Raw genomic sequence first — 21,450 nt, forward strand, 5'->3', positions numbered from 1 at the left:
ATTAAACATTTCTTACCTTGTGGAATTCTCTTCTGAGAGAAACAGATACAATTCTGTTCCTAAAAAATTTCAAGTAGAAAAGTTGAAATGTTAGTTTCAAAACAAGAAGTCTCTTAAAAATGAAAAGCTAACAAAACGCTAATGTAGTACATTCAGAATATTATGACATTTGATATTACCAAAGCTTAAGAGACAATGTCTCCAATAATAAAAGTACTTGAATATTTTTATTAAAATATCTATAAAATTTGTAATTTTTATTATTTCAAAAACACTATTCCACTGATGATCAAATCATTTCTTCTGGGTACATAATGGTATCTTGGCATATTTTTATATTCTAAAATACCGGTACTTGACTGAGTTTTACTCTCACCAAGATTTGATACCTGAAGGGTAGTTTTTTAGGTATAATCCACAGATCGCAAAATTCACCTTTTAAAGTGTAAAATTCAGCGGTTTTTATACTATATTCTCAAAGTTGTATAACCACCACCACTGTATTATAATAGCAGAACATTTTTATTACCCCAATAAGAAACCCTGTACTAAAGAGTACATTTTTAATCATGGGAAGACACATCTGAAACAAATTTAATTTTAAAAGATATAAAAGAAGCATACTCTTCACCACACTATGAGCAAAATGATGTTTTTAAAAAAAAGGTATAGAACAAAGACTGATAAGGAAAACAAATATCCAAGAATTTTAAGAGAGCTGCATTTGGATAGTGGTATTATACTGACTCTTTTTCACACATCTCCTCTAAGGCTATGATTTTATAATATTACTTTTATGGCTCTTAAAAAGGTGCAGCACAGACATACATTTTCTAGAGCTATATGCTATAATTTGTACTGCAATCTTAAGTAAAAACAGAAATACAAGTTACATTTAAGAAAATGTCCACTATACTTTTTATTAAGTGTTTTTCAAAGTAGATAAAATGAGTATAAAGTTTAAAAGAAAATTTGGCCACACTTACTAATCTGGTTGAAAAGCCACAGCTGCATCTTACTTTATGACAAACTGACTGTTTCATCACTTTTGCATCTGGGCATCTACTTCTTAATGGTCATTTCTGAAATGAAGATGTAGTCATTAAGAATATATTATAACAAAAACATAAAATCTTTAAGGACAATTTTCTAAATTTTAGTCTTTAAGAGAGGGAACTATCAAAACAATTCTTGAGCAACCTTCTAATAAAAAACATTAACAGGGCTGAGAATGAGGTGAGAGGGATGGAATATAGGCCATCATCCCACAGGACCAGAATTATACATTTATGTTATACAGACTGAGTATAAAGATCTACAAATTCTTTAGTCCTCAATGCCTCCCACTCACCAGGGTCTTGCAACTCCTAAGAATGCCATTTACAGACTGGATAAAGGAAAAAGGAAGAAGAAGAAGAGGAGCTCTAAAACCCCACATTAAAAACAACAAATTAACTGATTATACAGGTTTGTCTATTTCCCTCTCACACCTTTTTTTTAAAGTTTGTTTATTTATTTATATATTTAGAGAGAGAGAGACAGAGACAAGAGAAAGCATGAGCAGGAAAGGGGAAGAGAGGAGAAAAAAGTCCCAAGCAGTCTCTACTCTGTCAGAGTCTAAGACAGGGCTTGATTTCGTGAAACATGATATCATGACCTGAGCCGAAATCAAGTCAGACACTCAATGTACTAAACCACCGAGGCATTCCAATTTCCCCCTCACATCTATAGAAAGTAAGCTCCAGAGGCTTTTTATTGGTTTTATTTATGGATATCTTTTAGGCACTTAAGACAATGGTTGCCATGCAGTAAGTGCTCAGTAAATATTTACTCAAAGAATGAATAAACTGACAAATGATTTAACTTTAATTGATGCAATATTTAATCTGGTAGTATTTCAAAACGGCAAAGTCTCAAATGCAATTCCTTCCACATATACACCAGTGATATCAATGTCAACTATATCATCATTATTGTTTTTCCTCCAGTAAACAAAGCCCATAATTAAAAGTTAAGACATGAGGGGCGCCTGGGTGGCTTAGTCAGTTAAGCATCTGACTTCAGCTCAGGCCATGATCTCATAGTTTGTGAGTTTGAACCCTGCACTGGGCTCTGCAATGAGAGCACAGAGCCTGCTTCAGATCCCTCTGTCTCCCCCTCTCTCTGCCCCTCCCCCTACTCTCTCTCAAAATAAACATTTATAAATAAAAAAGAAACATTTATTTATAAATAAATAAATAACAACATATCAGTCTTCAAGGAATCTGTAATTTTGTTATTGCAATCTTTGGGGAAAACTCCTAAAAGGGAACTGCTAGACAAATAATTTTGCTGAATGTTGCTAAATGCTGCAGACAGGGTATTTTTTTTTAACTTGTATGTTCTTGGGGCACCTGGGTGGCTCAGTTAGTTAACCACCTGACTTCAGCTCAGGTTGTGATCTCGCAGTTTGTGGCTTGAGCACCGCGTTGGGCTCTGTGCTGACAGCTCAGAGCCTGGAGCCTGCTTTGGATTCTGTGTCTCCCTATTTCTCTGCCCCCCATCTCAAAAATAAATAAACATTTAAAAAAATTTAATATAAAAATGATCAATGGCTGCTAAAACCATTAGGTAAAAGATTGATAGGAAACTTCATAATAGCTAAATCCAGTTGACAAAACTTGAACCCAGTGATTAATCTTACCATTAAAATGGGTCAGTCAAACGTTATGTGAAGAAATACTCATCACTACCCATTAAGTATTTATCCTGGAAGCTCAAGTTTCAAAAGACATCCATAATGTTACCACTTTGAACACTTCCAATCTGACCACCATGGTCCATGCCACCTTAGTTCTCATCTACATTACTCTAACAGTGAGTTCCCTATTTGATCTCCCAGCCTCCACCTCTGCTCACCTCAATAAGTCAATGAGATTAGTCATTTTCAAAAGAAAGTCAGATCATGTCATTCTGCTCAAACCCTCTAACTGAGTCCCATCTTACTAGCCTAAAAGCCAAAATCCCTATAACGGCCATAAGGACTATAATCTGAAATGTCCCTTCCACATCTCTCTAACCTCATCTCCTACTACTCTCCCTCTTGTTCACTCCATTCTAGCCACAATGGCCTCTTTCCTTTCCTTAAACACTTAAGCAAGTTCTCACTTCAAGGCCTCAGGACTTGCCTTTCCCTCTGCTCAGAAAAGCGGTATCAGTCTTATTCCTCCTCTACTTCCTCTAGGACTTGGTTTTTAAAGTTATCTCATCAAAGAGATAGGTCCTGATACCTTAGGCAAGCCAGGATATCTGTCTCCGATTTTCTTATCTGACAGAGTATGTAAGGAGAAATATTCTGGAAATGATCATCACGTGAAATAGGAACATCACCAATTACCATATCTTTTGTCTAAACATCTGTAGAATTATACTGTCTCTTTTATTTTTTTAAACATTTATTAATTTTTGAAAGAAAGAGAGATGTAGTATAAGCAGGAGAGGGGCAGAGAGAGAGAGAGACACAGAATCTGATGCAGGCTCCAGGCTCTGAGCTGTTAGCACGGAGACTGATGTGGGGCTCAAACCCATGAACAGTGAGATCATGACCTGAGCTGAAGTTGGACACTTAACCAACTGAGCCACACAGGCACCCCTACACTGTCCCTTTTAAGATTCTTATGGTCCCAATTTAAGAAAAATTAAGAAAGATATAACCACCATAGTTCTTTTTTGGTTGTTTTGTTTTTAAATCATTTGTGCCATAACTCTAGGAAGGAGGAGTAAATTATTTGAATTAAATGAATCTCATTAGAAAACAACAACTAGTAAAATAAATGGCCCTTTCCCCCCACTCCTTTAGAGACTTCTATTTGGGATTACATTATAAAATTCTAAGTAATTTTAAGAAAAGATTAAGCTACTTTCAAATTTGTTACCTTTAGGCACCAGGACCACCAGAAAGAATCAAAAGAACTCACTAACTCTAACATGACCAGACTAGCTATGACATGGTAGGGATGTTTGAACTTAATTATTTTTCTTTAAATAAACAAACTCCCCCTGGGCTAAAGCCTACTCTGCCTTTTAAACATCCTGTGGCTGGCAAGCTTCAGAGTCTTAAGAGATATAGCCAGGGGACAGAGAAAACAGCAAGTATGACTCAGTGATCACATTTATTAGTCTGAAGACCAAAACAAAGATACCAGTTCTGGCAAGAGTTCTCTAGAATTGCCCCAAAACTGACTTATCCACATACCTTTCATCTGAACAATCCATTTTCACTTAGTTTAAGGTTCACAAAGCACTTATTATGTGCCTATCAAACCTTAGGTACAAAAATAAACCAAGAGTACAAGAAAACAATCAGCAAGGGTTCTAAGAATTGGATGATGAAATTTAATGTTAAAATCTGCTTTGTTTGGGGAGGGAGGTGAAAAGAAGTCAGAGTATTTTTGTGCTGAAATACCCCCACTCATTTAGAAATCAGACTTTAGCAAGTTCAACCACTTGAAAGAAGACTAGTGACATTAAAGTAACCTTTCTTGAGCAACTTCTGTGTGCCAGATATTTACATTAGCTCACTTAATTCTCAGAACTTCACTATGGGAAAGATATTAACAAAGTACCCAGAGTGGTTAAATAACTTGTCCAAACCATAAAGAGACAGCTCCAGGATGTAGAATCTTTCTTTTCACTATTATAATCTGCAGTAAAATGGAAAAAAAATTATTTTTCACAAATACCACATCTGTCCTATAGGAGTAACATGTAAATAAATCCAGTCTTCTCACTTAAGAAATGTGTTCCATTCTCCCAGATTTGTTTTAGGTAAAAGGACAAAAGGGGGAAGTTCACTGTTATACATTAATAAGAAACCTATGGCAGAAAAATGTGCTACATTTAGGTCTGAGGGAACTGAGTAAGAGTAAACTAGTCATGCTACGGTCACCAGTTAATATTCATTGACAATGATTAACCTATATCACCTCTAAGTCACTGATGGCTATTCCATACACTCTGAGAAGTCGAGGAAGAAACATTAAGATTTATTGAGGGCATACATAAGTGTTTATCCACATAGTTTCTGTACTTTTCGGGATGTTTGAAACATTTCTCTCTCGATATATAGAAATGTAAATACATACACTGAAGTATCCCATTAATTTCTTTAAATTTACAACAAAATTATTAGAGTTACGATTTCTGGGGTGCCTGGGTGGCTCGGTCAGTTGAGCATCCAACTTCGGTTCAGGTCATGATCTCACTGTTCATGGGTTCAAGCCCCGCGTAGGCTCTGTGCTGACAGTTAGCTCAGAGCCTGGAGCCTGTTTCAGATTCTGTGTCTCCCTCTCTCTCTCTGACCCTTCCCTGCTCACGCGTGCTCGCTCTCTCTCTCTCTCAGAAATTTTTAAAAAAATTATTAGATTTATATTTTCTAATTTTCCTTTTCTAGAAAATTCTCTCAGGTGGAACACCTTAGTTCCTGACTCCATGGGATGACCCTTATTGGCCTCAGTTCTTTATACCAAACAGAATCTGATATTTAAGGAGTCATCTATCAGAAAACATTTCTTTCAGAAATGTTAACTTGATTACTATTAGATGTACCCACTGCCTATGACACAGTAAGAGTAACATATCTATTGTAAAATAAAAAGGCAATTACTTATCAGAACATATCACCCAAGAAAGGTAGCCTTGCTTCACTAATGTCCTCAGTTATTTGGAGAAAGTGAAAATTCCTTGGAACAAATTATCCCCATTGACTAAAAAACATGCCATTTAAACACTGCACTCCTTTACAGAGAAGAGACTCAACAGATTGATGACCTAAAGTTTCCAAAGGCCTAAATACATATGCTCATCTTCTAAATACTTAACTGTGACTTCAGAATTTTCAGCATAAATTAACACTTAAAAATGATCTCCCTCACAATTTTAATTCATTGCACTGATGGTTAGGAATGATGAAGGGAAAGGAAGAAAGAAAACGTGAGGACACACGCTCTCTCACTGATACAACCTTATTCTTAAAAAAAAAACAAAACAAAAAAAACCAAAAAAAAAAAACCTCTTAGGATTTTAGTGTTTCTCAACAACAAAACACTCTATGTTCAGACGTGTCATTAAGACTAAATAAAGAGAGGGGTGCCTGGGTGGCTCAATCAGTTAAACGTCTGACTTCAGCTCAGGTCATGATCTCAGGTTTGTGAGTCTGAGCCCCATATCAGGCTGGCTGCTGTCAGCATGGAGCCGGCTTCAGATCCTCTGTCTCCCTCCCTCTCTGCCCCTCCCCTGCTCTCTCTCTCTCAAAAATAACCATGAAAAAAAAAAAAGACAAAATAAAGATAATGGAATAGTCTGTATGGTTTGGGGCATGACCTACAGCATTTGCTATTCTGATTTATATTTTAAGAAAATGGAAGTACATCACATACAGAGTATATGTTTGTTTCTAAAAACTTTATCATAAATACAACATCTCCCTACAGTTAATGTCTGCCTCTTTCTCTCTCCTTCCCCACCCCCACTCACACACACAGCATGAATAACTGTTACTTTTTAAAACGTTCCTTTTGTATACAAACATGCTACATACATGTTGATCATGATATAAAATGTATTTCTTAGTAAGAAACAGTATGATATCTTAACATGGGATTTTATGTAGAATATCAAGGTAAATATTTGCAGAGTTAATTTCCTTCTGTGTCTTCAAAATTATACATAACAAGGAGATTTATACAAATCTAAATATCAGAGTCTGTGGCTTTACTGTTTTTCATGAATTTTAATACTATGCACAATAAAATATTCACTATGGCTTGGTATCAAAGCAGGTTTGCCTTCAGTACTATTTATTCCAGAGAGTTAAGTTACTTGAATACCAAAAGACCTCACTGCTTGATAACCTCTTCTTGAACATGCTATCCTCGTATGTACGTGTCCCAGGAACTGTCACCCAACTCCATTAACTTCCTCAAAAGTGGAAACACTTTTTTTTTTAATGTTTTATTTATTTCTGAGAGAGAATGAGAAAGACAGCATGAGCAGGGGAGGGTCAGAGAGAGAGGGAGATACAGAATACGAAACAGGCTCCAGGCTCTGAGCTAGCACAGCACAGAGCCCGATGCAGGGTTCGAACCCACGAACTGTGAGATCATGACCTGAGCCGAAGTCAGACGCTTAACCAACTGAGCCACCCAGGCGCCCCTGGAAACACTTTTTATAATGCTCACTTCAGCCCTTTTCTTTTCTAGATGATAATCCATAACTTCAAAAATAGAAGTCAACCAAAAAGAGTTACAATTTTTTTCTAAATTCCTACTTATCTGTTAGGAGAAAAATGTCATCTTAATTCTTCAGTAGTTCTGGCAGACTCTAAATAGTCTTCAGGAATGTATTGGAGGCATTTTTTCCCCACAACCAAACTCTCTCATAATGGGTATTGTACAAGGGACAAAAGAAAGGACTGTCTTCAGCTAGATTCCAGCAAACTATCATGTCCCACAAAAGGACCTTCAATAAATCCACAACCTGAAGCACTCAATATACACCGTACCTGTTTTCTTTGAACTATTGCTATTAAATACCGTTTCTCCTAAAAATCAACAAAACTTTTACAGCCATCAGAAAATTCAAAGGAATTCAGTGGCCCTCCATAATTTGTGCCTCCTTCATGATACATAAAGAACTTGCTTAATATTCTATATTTAAATGGCATGTAGGGGTAAGGTGCTAGGCAGGAGGTGAGAAAGACAAGCCTCATAATTTGGCCATATTAGAAATAACAGAACAGATTTTGAAAGTGGGGGGGGGGGTACTGTGAAATCATTTTTGTATTTTACAGGTGAAGAAACTGAAGCAGCTTATGAATAAAGAAAAAACTGAAGTTCACATTATAAATGATATTTTCCCCCAAAGCTACCCATTCCAACAAATCTACAATAAGTATTTTGGCTTAAGGCATACACAGCATAATCACAATAGATTGCCACGCTGAAGACTTTAAAGAACACATGAATTCTGAGTATAGTAAGTATATAGTTAAGGGAAATTAGAAATGACCTGCATGTCCTTTAGGAATGACCAAATGGTAGGAAGTAACCTGTTTCCTCGATGCAGCTCTTTAAGACAGTCTGGGATAGATGGACCACTTTTCTGGACCAGCATGATGTTTCTTAAAACATGACTAATTAAATTCACCATTAGCTAATGTCCATAAAGATAAGAAACTGTCTGTATGTGAACATCACGTTTTCAAGCCGGTAGCTTAATAAAAGGACTACTGCCCATTTGAGGCTTGCTGGTCCACTAAACATGTTAATAAAAGAAGCATAAATCTCAAAGTAAAGTAGCAGAATAGCAGAATAAGCAACACCAATTGCGTTTATACAAAAATCTTTTGTATATAGCCAGCTTGGACGAAAACAAGAAATTCATAGAGAAATAATAGTTCTCAAATTAAAAATTTATATCCTAGGAAAGATCAGATGGAGGTAAGGACAAAAAAACATAGTATATTCAATATTAAAAATACATAAAGAGGACAAAAATCACTTTTAATTTCATGGACACTTAACTTACATCATGTATTTCTCTAGCATCTAATCCACATTTAGACTGCCTACAAGAGTATGTGTGTGGAAGAGCACTTGATCTACTTGCTTTCACAAAAATTATAGCCCATTTAGTCCCAAAGACACAAGTGAATAAAATAAATTATAAAGTTCTATTTTGATAGCAAAGAAAAATCTGGAGGACAGGCAGACTTGTTCTAAAGGAATAATTAACAAGAGTTGTGGTTTATGAAGAAATACTCTAGCTTCGTTGACATCATAGCAACTATGGGAGTTTCTCTTTATGGTTCTTCCCCCTAAACCAAGTTGGATACATCCCAAGGTAAATAACAGCTCCTGTTTATTGCTCCTAGATATCACATATGTTTTTAGCTCTAAAGTAGAAGTACATAAGTCAATTTAAAAGGCAAACTGATACAAAGGCTGAAAGCTTACTGTTTAGGGAGTGCACTGATTCCAACTGAAAAAAAAAAAAAAAAAGGCCTCAATGATTTTCCTAAAATAGGGGAGGAGGTTCCTCTGTTTTTCAAACTACTACTACAAATAACCAAGGACACAAAGAATCCTGCTTATAGGATAACATGTGTGTTCCCTCCCCTACTTTCCATATGTATTTTTCTCCCTGCTGTGTGCGTGCATGCATGCGTGTGTACGAGAGAGAGAGAGAGAGAGAGAGAGAGAGAGAGAGAGAGAGGTTTCTCCCTTCCTGCCTCAGTCTTGGTCACTCTTTGTACCCTCTCCTTGTCCATCTGTCTTCCTTACACTCAGTAATTGGCTTCTAAGCACTGATATTCAGAAAGAAAGCACTTTATCAGGCTGTGTAGACTGTGGCAAAATCACAAAATGAGAAATTACAATTCACAAAATGAGAAAAAGAAATTATTCAGTTGAAAATAGATAATTAAAGCCACAAATTTTCAACTTCCTTTAAAATGCGTAAGTACATATAAATACCATACATAGATTTTAATAAACTGAGTAGAGTCAATCTAGCAGATTTATTTACAGGATTTTGAGCTAAATACATCGGAGGGAAATTTTCTAAAGAGTCAACTTAAATAAAGAGGATAAGCACAGGCTTTGGAATCGTGGCTCTGAGTTTGTGTCTCAGCTCTGAACGGACTTAACTGTACAATCTCTCTTGGCCTATTACTTCATATGTAATGTCATGAGGATGATCTGCGATAGTGCTTGTAAGACACTTAGCATGGGGACTATCACGCAGGGCTCAACACATATCACACATACAACATCAGATGCAATGGATGTTCATCATTCTTTTTGTCTGCCTGCATCTGAACTGTCCCTTAAGTTTGAGAACTTCTCCACCTTAGGATCTCAGAAAGTCAAATAGTTTTCCTCATCATAAATTTGAGAATCCCTCCTCCACATTTATGATTTCAAAGTATTAAACATTTTCCCACATGTCCTATGCATGCAGGACATCAGCTCTGCCAAACACACGTGCCCAGCCCAAACTGTGAATAGGCAACTAGTGAGCAGGAGAGAGACCAAAAGGAACTCTCTCTCACATTAACAGTGGAGCAATTGCAGCAAGGTCAAGTCCAGGGCAGAGGTGGCAGCACTTACAGTCATCCAGAGCTAGCCCTGTCACTGGGGCAGGCTGTGGCGTCTGTCAGTCTGTCTCTAGATGCTACCAGCATCCTCATGGGAATCATTGTGCAATGTGATTTTGGGCATTGTTTCTGGCTGCTTAGCCCTGAATACTGGTTCTCTAACTCTGGAGCAACAATTTGATGAGCCCCTGAGCTCCACTCAGTATTCTTTTAAAATACGCGATATGCTTGAACTGGTTTTTACTGCCACCAAGAATTCTTACTGACAAATCAGGTAAGGGTAACATTATTTTCACTTGCATCACCCCCACATGAGAAAAAAGACTCTACTTTAAATCTCTCCAGAAACACGAAAGTATTGTTCACTTTCTTTTTACCTTTTTTTAAAAAAAATATTTTTATTTATTTCTAGAAGAGAGAGAGAGAGTGACAGCGTGAGCAGGGCAGGGTCAGAGAGAGAGAGGGAGATACAGACTCTGAAACAGGCTCCAGGCTCTGAGCTGGCAGCACAAAGCCCAACGCGGGGCTCGAACCCACGAACCGCGAGATCATGACCTAAGCGAAAGTCGGATGCTTAACCGACTAAGCCACCCAGGCGCCCCATCTTTTTACCTTTTTTTTTTTTTAACATTTATTTTTGAGACAGAGACAGAGCACGAGCTGGGGAGGGGCGGGGGGGGGGGCACAGAATTCGAAACAGGCTCCAGGCTGTGAGCTGTCAGCACAGAGCTCAACATGTGGCTCGAACCCATGGACTGCAAGATTATGACCTGAGCCGAAGTCAGCCGTTTAATTGACTGAGCCACCCAGGTGCCCCAGGATTGTTCACTTTCAACCAACTGATTTATCCTGTGAGGTCTTAGAAATCTTATTTTTATAATTTTTTTTTCCTTTTTGTTTTAAATTGAGAGAGAAATAAAGAGTGTGCACATGCACAGGTAAGGGGCAAAGGGAGAGAAAATCTTAAGCAGGCTCCACACTGAGTGTCCCAATATGAGACTTGATCTCACAACTGTGAGATCATGACCTGAGTGAGCCAAAATCAAGAGTCATATGCTTAACTAACTGAACCACCCAGGCACCTCAATTATTTTTATAAATTTTAGATAATCATTTCCCTAATTTAGAAAATGAAAAATACCTCTAATCAACTTTATTTATTTCAAAGGAATACACTCAATAATAAGTAATGACACAAGAAAATGCCTATATGTAAGGAGTAACTATCACTGAGATAACAGAAATTATTCTAACTGCCTAAAACCACCCTGTATCTACTCTCAACAGCTTTCTTCCCAGTGGGAGCTACTCACTTGAGGCTCTAAAATCAAGGGGCACCCTCTGTTTCTTAGGGTCATTTTAAAGCCAAAAATTTTTAAATTATTATCAAAAGCCTTAAATATTGCTCTCTTTTGTGTCAACAAATAACTCGGTAAAATATCTGTGTTGAACAAAACTATTCAATTTTCTGTTAAAACAGTGCAGCACAAGTAAGTACCTGAATCCCATAGGCTGATTTTTCAATATGTAAATTTGTACACATTGTACGATTTTACAGTTCAGTAATGTTTTTATCACTGTTTAGAACGTTAAAGCTCCAATATGTTAATTTTATTACTAGTCAATATAAATGTGATACAAGGTTTGTGAGGAGGGTGAAACTAGGGGACTAAATGTGTTTTGTTTTTATGTTAAAAATTTTTTTTTATGTTTTATTTATTTCAGAGAAAGAGAGAGAGAGAGAGAGAGAGTGAGGAGAGGGTCAGAGAGAGAGGGAGATACAGAATCTGAAGCAGGCTCCGGGTTCTGAGCTAGCTGTCAGCACAGAGCCCGACACGGGGCTCGAACCCACAAACCGTGAGATCATGACTTAAGCCGAAGTCAGACGCTTAACAGACTGAGCCAACCAGGCATCCCTGTTTTTAACCTAAGGGGCCAGTTACCATATAGAGTTGAAAGTATATTTTAATGACTATTAAAATCAAAACAAAATCAAACATAGCTTTAAAAAAAAAAACCTGACAGTCTTTTCAGATTAAAACTTAGAACAAGTAAGCATTTGGAAATGCATATTGGTATCTAATATATACCTAACATATTAAAAATTCAGAAGAAAATAACCTGAATTTTGGCAGAGATTTTTGGGGGAAGAAAAATGGCTACAGACTTTTAGGGTTCATGACAATCATGCCTTAGATCTATGTTATATAGGACAGAAGTAGGGGAGGCCATAAAAGTTAAACTACTTGCCCAAAAAAACCTACCTTCTGATTTCTAGCTGAATGATGTCATTAAAACATCTTCAGCTTGTCCTTCCAACTGAGTCAAAATAAAGTCAATTGAATACCATATGGTATTAATTCCTGGATTTAAAAATAACAAAAAAATATTAAAGCCAAGGCAAGTGATTTCAAAATCTAACTGCTAATACACTTTTTAATATAAATAGGATCTGATTTATCATACTTCATAAATATCCTGGACTTACAATGTAGAAAAGGTCATCAATAAATGCTTTTTATAGTGTCCATACTTCATTTCTATATAACTTCCATGATTTGTTATAAACTGAAATCAGTCTTGCCTATGGGCTAAGGGATATTTCATTAAATTTCAATTTCTGCCATTTAACAACAATGACAAAATTTTTCTGGTTGTAATCCACCTATCCTAAAAGAAGACCATAATCCCTTACAGAAAAGTTCCTTTGCATTTGGTTCCCTTATACTAAACATAATAGGAGATTTCTATTTAGAGAGTAAGAAGAAAAAGTTCACATAGAACCTAACTCTTCTTGGGGCTTGGTCAGTTAAGCATAGGATTCTTGATTTCGGCTCAGGTCATGCATGAGCTCACAGGTGGCAAAATCAAGTCCTGCATCAAGCTCTGCATTGACAGCATGGAAGCTTCTTGAGATTCTCTCTCTCCCTCTCTTTCTCTCTCTCTACCCCTCCCACCTGTACATGCTCACACACAGTCTCTCTCTCTCAAAACAAATAAACTTAAAAAAAAAAAACACCCTCTTCTTTACATGAGGCACATTCAAAAAATAAAATGAGGCATGTTCAAGTTAGCCTTTCAAGCTAGCCATATTTGTGTTTCATGAGAGGCCTAGAAGAAACAGGACTAAAGACGACCTAAGACTATTTCTGGATTAGTACTCTATTATGGACAGTAATTTCTACTATCAAACAACAGCAATCAAAACGTTAAAAATTTTTTTCTTTTTAAAATGTTATTATTCTGAGAGAGAGCATGAATGGGGGAGGGGCAGAGAGAGGGAGACAGAATCTGAAACAGGCTCCAGGCTCTGAGCTGTCAGCGCAGAGCCCAATGCCGGACTTGAACTACGAACTACAAGATCAGAACCTGAGTCAGACACTCAACACTCAACCTGACTGAGTCATCCGGGCATCTCATCAATCAAACATTTTAATAAGAAGGCAGATGAGAGCTAACAAACTCCTATCAAAATAAGGGGCAAGAACAAAAAGAGAAACCCAAAAGAGAAAAGGGAGAGAGTACGTGTATAAAGAGACAAAGAAAGGGCACCTGGGTAGCTCGGTTGAGCATCCAACTTTGGCTCAGGTCTTGATCTTGTGGTTTGTGGGTTCCAGCCCCATATCGGGCTCTGCACTGACAGCTCAGAGCCTGGATCCTGCTTTAGATTCTGTGTCTCCCTCTCTCTGCCCCTCCCCAACTTGGGCGTGTGCATGCATTCACCCTCTCTCTCTCTCAAAAATGAATAAACTTAAAAAAGAAATAAAGGAAGGGACATCTGGGTGCTCAGTCGGTTAAGCATCTGACTCTTGGTTTCGGATCAGGTCATGATCTCATGGTTCGTGGGTTCAAGCCCCATACTGGCTCTGCCTGGGATTCTCTCTCTCCCGATATCCACCCCTCTCCCACTCATGCTATTTCTTTCAAAAATAAATAAATAAACTTAAAATACAAAATAAATTTAAAAAGAGACAAAGAAGGCTTACAGTAAGGATGACAAACCCAAGGCGCATAAACAGTACTGCTACTTCCCCTCCTTCAAAACTGGCTGGTACAAGTAACAGGTGACAGCTCTATGGGGCTTGGTAAAGGCCTCAGAAACCTCTAGGAGGCTATTCTAAAACAATGGGATTGTCGGTCAAACAAAAACACTGCCAATCCTGGTTTAGTATGACTGAAGGAAGATCACAGAGAAAAACCATTAAGGAAGGAATAAGTGTAAGGAAAAACAGTAAGAGCCACAAATACCTACTGAAGTGTTTTGGGTTTTTTTGTTTGTTTTGTTTTGTTTTTTGTTGCTGTTGTTGTTTTAGATTAGAATGTTTCATTTAATCCTCACAATGAACTTGATAACTGCTACTATTATGCCCATTTTGTAGACAGGAAAAAAAGCCTTAAGTTTACAGAATTTTAAACAACCGACCTGCCAGAGTCTTACATACAGTAAGCGGTGGAACTGGGGCTCTAACACAGACCTGAGCACTTTACAATTCCTCTTAATGGCCCATGGAATTCAACAATTGACCTAACCCTCTACCCATCCCCCACCATGTAAATCAACCAGAACAGATTTTTTAATACAATTTTAATTATTTAAGTAATATCGTGTTTCAAAATGAAAGCCTCAAAATATAATGGATGTACCAAAATTCATACTTTTTATTGCTTTTATAATTACTACTTTAATGAACACCTTGTACATAAACTTCTGTGCACATTCTTATTCCATTTATAAAGTATTATAAATGGAATTCTGGGTCAAAGAGTGTGAGTACATTCTGCCAGAACATCTGATTTTAATATTACTGAAATGATGAAGGGATGATAGCTCCTTGAGAAAAACAATTATGCCTTCTTCTCCCTTGCATCCACAACACTTAGGTACAAAAGCACATTTTTGCTAACTGCTGAATGGAGGTTTCTCTTCCCTTAGCACACAGTCTCAGAAGGGAGATATGAGAACAACCACGTCAAAAATCAAAGTCATCAATGAGCTGAATAAAACTCTTCTTAGAAAGAGCATGAGGGGCGCCTGGGTGGCTCAGTGGGTTAAGCGTCTGACTTTGGCTCAGGTCATGATCTCATGGTTCATGGGTTGGAGCCCCACGTCGGGCTCTGAGCTGACAGCTAGCTCAGAGCCTGGAGCCTGCTTCGGATTCTGTAACTCCTTCTCTCTCTGACCCTCCTCTGTTCATGCTGCCTCTCTGCCTGCCTCTCTCTCTCTCTCTCTCTCTCTCAAAAGTAAAAAACATTAAAATTTTTTTTTAAAAAAGGAAGAAAAGAGCATGAGCATTGACATTGCTGTCTAACACACTTCTGTTGAAAACAGTCTGGGTATCTTAAGAGTACAGTTAAAGAATATAGAATTTTAACAGGTATATAACACATGGAAGACACTATTTCTCTGGCTTTATATCTAAATGCCATGATCTACTGTTGTCCATGAAGACCATTTCAAAACATGCTCAGGGAAGCCTTGGTGGCTCAGTCGGTTAAGTGTCCGACTTTGGCTCAGGTCATGATCTCACGGTTCTTGGGTTCAAGCCCCACATCGGGCTCTGTGCTGACGGCTGGCTCAGAGCCTGGAGCCTGCTTCAGATTCTGTGTCTCCCTCTCTCTCTGACCCTCCCCCACTTCCGCTGTCTCTCTCTCTCTCTCAAAAATAATAAAATATTTAAAAATTTTTTTAAACATGTTCATACACAATATTCAAAGAACTATCTTAATAGTAACTAGATTTGTCATTTTACTTTGATTTTCTATAAAAAATAATCACCTATTATCATCAGATCTAATGATATCATCAGATTCTAATGATGTTATAGTAGTATAATAATCTCTACCCTACAGGTTAATAATCTCTACTTATTATAGGTTAAAAAACAAATGAAGGGGCGCCACGGTGGCTTAGTCGGTTGAGCGTCCGACTTGGGCTCAGGTCATGATCTCACGGTTCGTGGGTTCAAACCCCGCATTGGGCTCTGTGCTGACAGCTAGTTCAGAGCCTGAAGCCTGTCTTCAGATTCTGTAACTCCTTTCTCTCTGACCCTCCCCTGCTCACACTGTCTCTATCTCTCTCTCAAAAATAAATAAAACATTAAAAAAATTTTAAACAAACAAACAAAAAAAGTGAGGCACAGAGAGGTTAAGAAACTTGCTTATTCAGGAAACAACCTCCTTGACCTCAACCGCAGCAATTTCTTACTTGACACATTCCCAAAGGCAAGGGAATCAAGAGCAAAAATAATCTATTGGGACCTAATCAAGATTAAAAGCTTCTCCATGGCAAAGGAAACAATCAATAAAACTAATAATAGGCGACTGACAGAATGGGAAAAGATAGTTGCAAATGGCATATCAGATAAAGGGCTAGTATCCAAAATCTATAAGGAACTCACCAAACTCCACACCAGAAAAACAAAAAAACCAGTGAAGAAATGGGCAGAAGACATGAACAGACACTTCTCCAAAGAGGACATCCAGATGGCCAACAGACACATGAAACGATGCTCAGCATTCCTCACCATCAGGGAAATACAAATCAAAACCACACTGAGATACCACCTCACACGGGTCAGAGTGGCTAAAATGAACAAATCAGGAGACTATAGATGCTGGCGACGATGTGGAGAAACAGGCACCCTCCTACACTGTTGGTGGGAATGTCAACTGGTGCGGCCCCTCTGGAAAACAGTGAGGAGGTTCCTTAAAAAATTAACAATAGAACTCCTCTAGGACCCAGCAATAGCACTGCTAGGAATTTACCCAAGGGATACAGGAGTGCTGATGCATAGGAGCACATGGACCCCAATGTTCATAGCAGCACTCTCAACAATAGCCAAAACATGAAAGAGCCTACGTGTCCATCAACGGACGAATGGATCAAGAAGATGTGGTTTATCTATACAATGGAATGCCACATGGCAATGAGAAAGAATGAAATCGGGCCATGTGTAGCAACATGGATGGACCTTGAGGGTGTTATGCTGAGCGAAATAAGTCAGGCAGAGAAGGATAGATACCATATGTTTGCACATATAAGAGAATTAGGAGGAACTTAATGGAGGACCATGGGGGAGAAGAAGGGGAAAAATAGTTGGGGAAAGGGAGGGAGGCAAACCATGAGAGATTCTTGAATGCTCAGAACAAACTGAGGGCTGAGAGGGGGTGGAGGAGAGGGGAAGGGGGGTGATGGGCATGGAGGAGGGCACTTGTTGGGATGAGCACTAGGTGTTCTATGGAAACCAACGTGACAATAAACTATTTTTAAAAAATAAAATAAAGTTACTAAGGAAGAATTTACTCTAAAAAAAAAAGAAAGAAACTTGCTTATTAATTTGAACCTAGGCATTCTCACCACACCTCTAATCACCACCCAGAAATGACCCCCCAGTAACAAGCAAAAAGCACTTAGCAGTTTCTGGCAGCTTTCAGTGGACACTGGTGATAAAGGGCATGATGACAATATGCTTGCAGAAAACAGGAAATTCAATCAATCCATGTGGATTACTTTCTCATTTAGTAAATAATTATTTATTAACTATTACGGACCAAAAACTGCATTAGAATGTGGAAGTGCTCTCCAAACCTTCTGGAACACTAGGTCAAAGAAAGAAAGAAGGCAGATCATATAATGTAGATATCTAGTGTAGACTGATCTAACGTAGCTGGAATAAAATAAAATTATTGATAGGTGTTATGGCACACAAGGAGCAATGAACTCAGCCAAGGGTACTCAGAAAAGTTGCATAGAGGAGGAAATACCTCAACTACACCCTGAATAACAGACTTTTACAGAAATTTCTTGGTTAACAGTCTACCTCCTCAAATCACTGCCCACAGAAGGGCCCAGTTCTCACCACTATGAAAACTGCTGCAGCAGCACAGAATACATCTTAGCACAGTGGACCCTCTTGCATTTGCTAAGGAGAGGGAAGAGGATGTTAATAATAGGTCTGAGGAATCAAATCCAGCCAACACACTGGGAACCAGGGATAAAGAAGGAACACCTCTATCAATCCTAATTTTATAGCCAATACAGCTATAAAACTGCCTTCATTTGTTTGGCACTATCTTACCTGCATCTTAATTCCTATTAAAAAAAAAAAAAAACCTAAACTTTAAAAATGATAATGAGGAATATAGAGGGAAGAGCAGACCTTCAGCTAAGCAAGACTGACCTCAACTCCTTCCTGAAACCTCACCTTAAAAGGTCAGAAAAAGTATAAAACCCTTAAGAAAGAGAGTGAGGAAAGATACAACAAATGAGGGAAGTCAACAATACTCTGGAAGCTAGAAAAGGAGAAACATGGTAACTAACAAGACCAAGAAAATGGAAACATAAACCTGAGAGGAATAAGCCCTCAAGAAGCAAGCTGATAAAGACAGAAAGCAGAATGGTTGCTAGGGGCTGGGGTGGAAGAAGACATGGGGAGTTACAGTTTGGTAGGTACAGTTTCAGCTTGGGCTGATGTAAAACTTCTGAAGACTGATGGACAATGGTGTTGGCTACGCAACAATGTGAATGTACTTAATACCAATGAATTGTACACTTTAAAATGGTTAAAATGGAAAATTGTATTTTATGTATATTTTATTATATTACCACAATAAAAAAAAAAAAAAGAGAAGTAAGCGCATTCATGCTGGCTAAATTCAGGCAGTGGAAGCATGATCAAGACAAAAATGTAGCATGAAAGCTAGAAATGAGAGATGGCAGGCTGAAAGTTCATTTAAGTGCCTTCCTCCTGAAAACCAATATTCTTCCCATCCCTGAAGAAAGAGTCTAGACAACCATCTCTGGAGAGGATGGAGCACAGACCCTGATCTTAAGAACACAAGCCACAACTAAGAGCGAGCAAGACAAAATTTCTTAACTGAAAAAAACACGAAGAGTTATGTGAAAGTCTGCATTCTATACAGGATACAGGAAGCAGTCTCCAAGAAGAAAATAGAACTGAGATTACCTGATGTATCCAGCCATACTGAAAGCATCTTAGATCTGTCAGAGAATTGCAAATGGATTAATAATAGGCACAAAGTACATAAACTTTTAAACTTGGATAATTATCTGAGAAAACAATAAGTTGGACAATAAAGAAAATGCAATCATAGTGAATTATGTGACTCACCTGTGAAATCTATTTCCATAGCCCTAATAATTAAAATACTAAATAAAGAAGTTACCCAAAAAAGCTGAAAACCTCTAACAGGAACATGACAGAAAAGGAAATTTATGTAAATGTTTGCAGGTAATAGATTAATTATAATGACTAACTCTCATTTTTCTTAGGAGGAAGTTAAAATTAACTACTACTAAAATGAAAAGCCAACACAAAACAGAACTTAGAAAAATACAAGCAAATACCTGAACAAAAAGCTAAAAGAACTGAAACTAAGTGCCTCTAAAGATTGGGAATTAGAGGTAAAAATGGGAGAGATGGGCCACTGCTGTTTTATAAGCCCTGAAATATTATTCAACCTTTATAACTACATATATACAATTATCACTTTAGTTTGTTTGAGACAGAGAGACAGAAAGAGAATATCTTATTTATTTATTTATTTATTTATTCATTTATTTATTGAGAGACAGAGACAGAGACAGAGACAGAGAGAGAGAGAGAGAGAGAGAGAGAGAGAATGAATATCCCAAACAGACTTCACACTGTCAGCACAGAGCCCAATGCGGGATTCAATCTAACGAACTGCAAGATCATGACCTGAGCTGAAATCAAGTGTCAGACTCAACCTACTGAGCCACCCAGGAATCCCAATTACCACCTTAATTTTTAAATAAAAATTTAAAGAGGTAAAGCAGATTTTATCATGTTAAAAAGATCTAAAATGGTTTCAATTGAATATACATCATTTTTTCAAACTATTATTATGTTGATTTCTGTTAATTCTTAGGATTTTCAGGAATATTGAGGTCCACAGTACTAAGTGCCTTTCATATTCATGAACTGATACAGTATGCAATTCACCAGAGAAATACTTTGCGCATGTAGCAATTCTAAAGCCTAACTGTTTAAAACTACTCCATAAACATAGTGTTTTATTTATCCCATTCCCCCTAAGAATATACATTTGGATATATTTATACAAAAGCTTATATTATTTGTAACTCTTGGGTCAAATCCAAATTTTGACATTTTCAATGGCTAGCATTTGTAAGCACCAGTGATGATAATGTTGAATTTACATTTAAGTCTGAATGTCAAACAATACAAATGGACAAACTGAAAGGCCACCCTTATGGAAAAACATACAAAGTACTAAATATGCAAAAGAAAACAGGAAACAATCTTATCTGCAAGAACTGTAGCAACTTGCAACTTTTTAAAAGTCACATTCTTGTGGGTACAAATTCACCAACTAAATATAATCTAATTAACATATTTCTTCTACACAGTCAAAACCAAGAACCTCATTCCAGAAAAAGAAAATGCTTCAAAGCACAAGATTAAAAGCATGAACAACTACATCAGAATCTATTAAATTTTTTTTAATTAATGAAGTTCTTTTCATATAAAGATAAAAACATTGAGACTTGCTTCCCTTTCCAGTACCACTAATGGACTATGCTGATTTAAAACGTATAGCTCAATTTCATGTTCTGACTACATAACAAATTTCCAAATAGAAACAACTACTAGAAAGGCTTAAGAGCCTTAAAATCATATACAATAATCCCCCTCCCGCTTTCCCATGGTTTCAGTTACCTGTGGTCCAGAAGCAGATGATCCTACTGCCAGTGTCAGAAGGTCGATAGTACCAAAGCTACCAATGCTTTATCGTGACAATAAAGTAAACGTCATGAACTTCACTTTATCTTAGCACGTACTCATTTTATCATCTCACATCATCACAAGAAGGGTGAGTATGGTACAGTAAGATATTTTGAGAAGACAGCATTCATATGACTTCTATTACAATATATTGTTATTTGTTCCATTCTATTGGTTATTGTTGTTAATCTCTTACAATGTCTATTTCAAAATTAAACTTTATCACAGGTATGTATGTATAGAGGGAAAAACATAGTGTACATAGGGTTTGGTACTACCTGTAGTTTCAGGCATCCTTGAACATATCCCCTACAGATGAGGGGGGGCTACTGTATGTTATATTCACACTGAACCTCCATATAATGAAACAAGAAATAGAGTTGGAGATACAGCAACCAAAGAAAACCTCAAGTATTTATCACTGAGGGTCCACATGTCAGGGAACACAAAAGGGAGAAATGCATGGGAGACAAGACTTCACTCAAGGAGTCTGAGATTTAGCAATGTAGAAAAGATGTGAAGTGT

The 21,450-nt window shown here is 37.4% G+C and overlaps 1 protein-coding gene across 2 annotated transcripts in view; it reads right to left on the reverse strand.

Annotated features, from left to right (window-relative positions):
* Positions 1–21,450, reverse strand: part of FRS2 (fibroblast growth factor receptor substrate 2) — a 113,200-nt gene that overhangs the window by 59,308 nt on the left and 32,442 nt on the right. For both annotated transcript variants that reach the window (XM_039245635.1, XM_039245634.1), the window contains exons 2-3: positions 987–1,082; positions 17–59 (exon numbers count right to left, since the gene is read on the reverse strand). The gene's annotated coding sequence lies outside the window, so the exon portion shown is untranslated. The remainder of the gene's footprint in view (positions 1–16; positions 60–986; positions 1,083–21,450) is intronic.

The sequence above is a fragment of the Hyaena hyaena genome, unplaced genomic scaffold, assembly GCF_003009895.1.
Source record: "Hyaena hyaena isolate Hyena2069 unplaced genomic scaffold, ASM300989v1 scaffold_262, whole genome shotgun sequence".
Classification (NCBI taxonomy): Eukaryota; Metazoa; Chordata; class Mammalia; order Carnivora; family Hyaenidae; genus Hyaena; species Hyaena hyaena.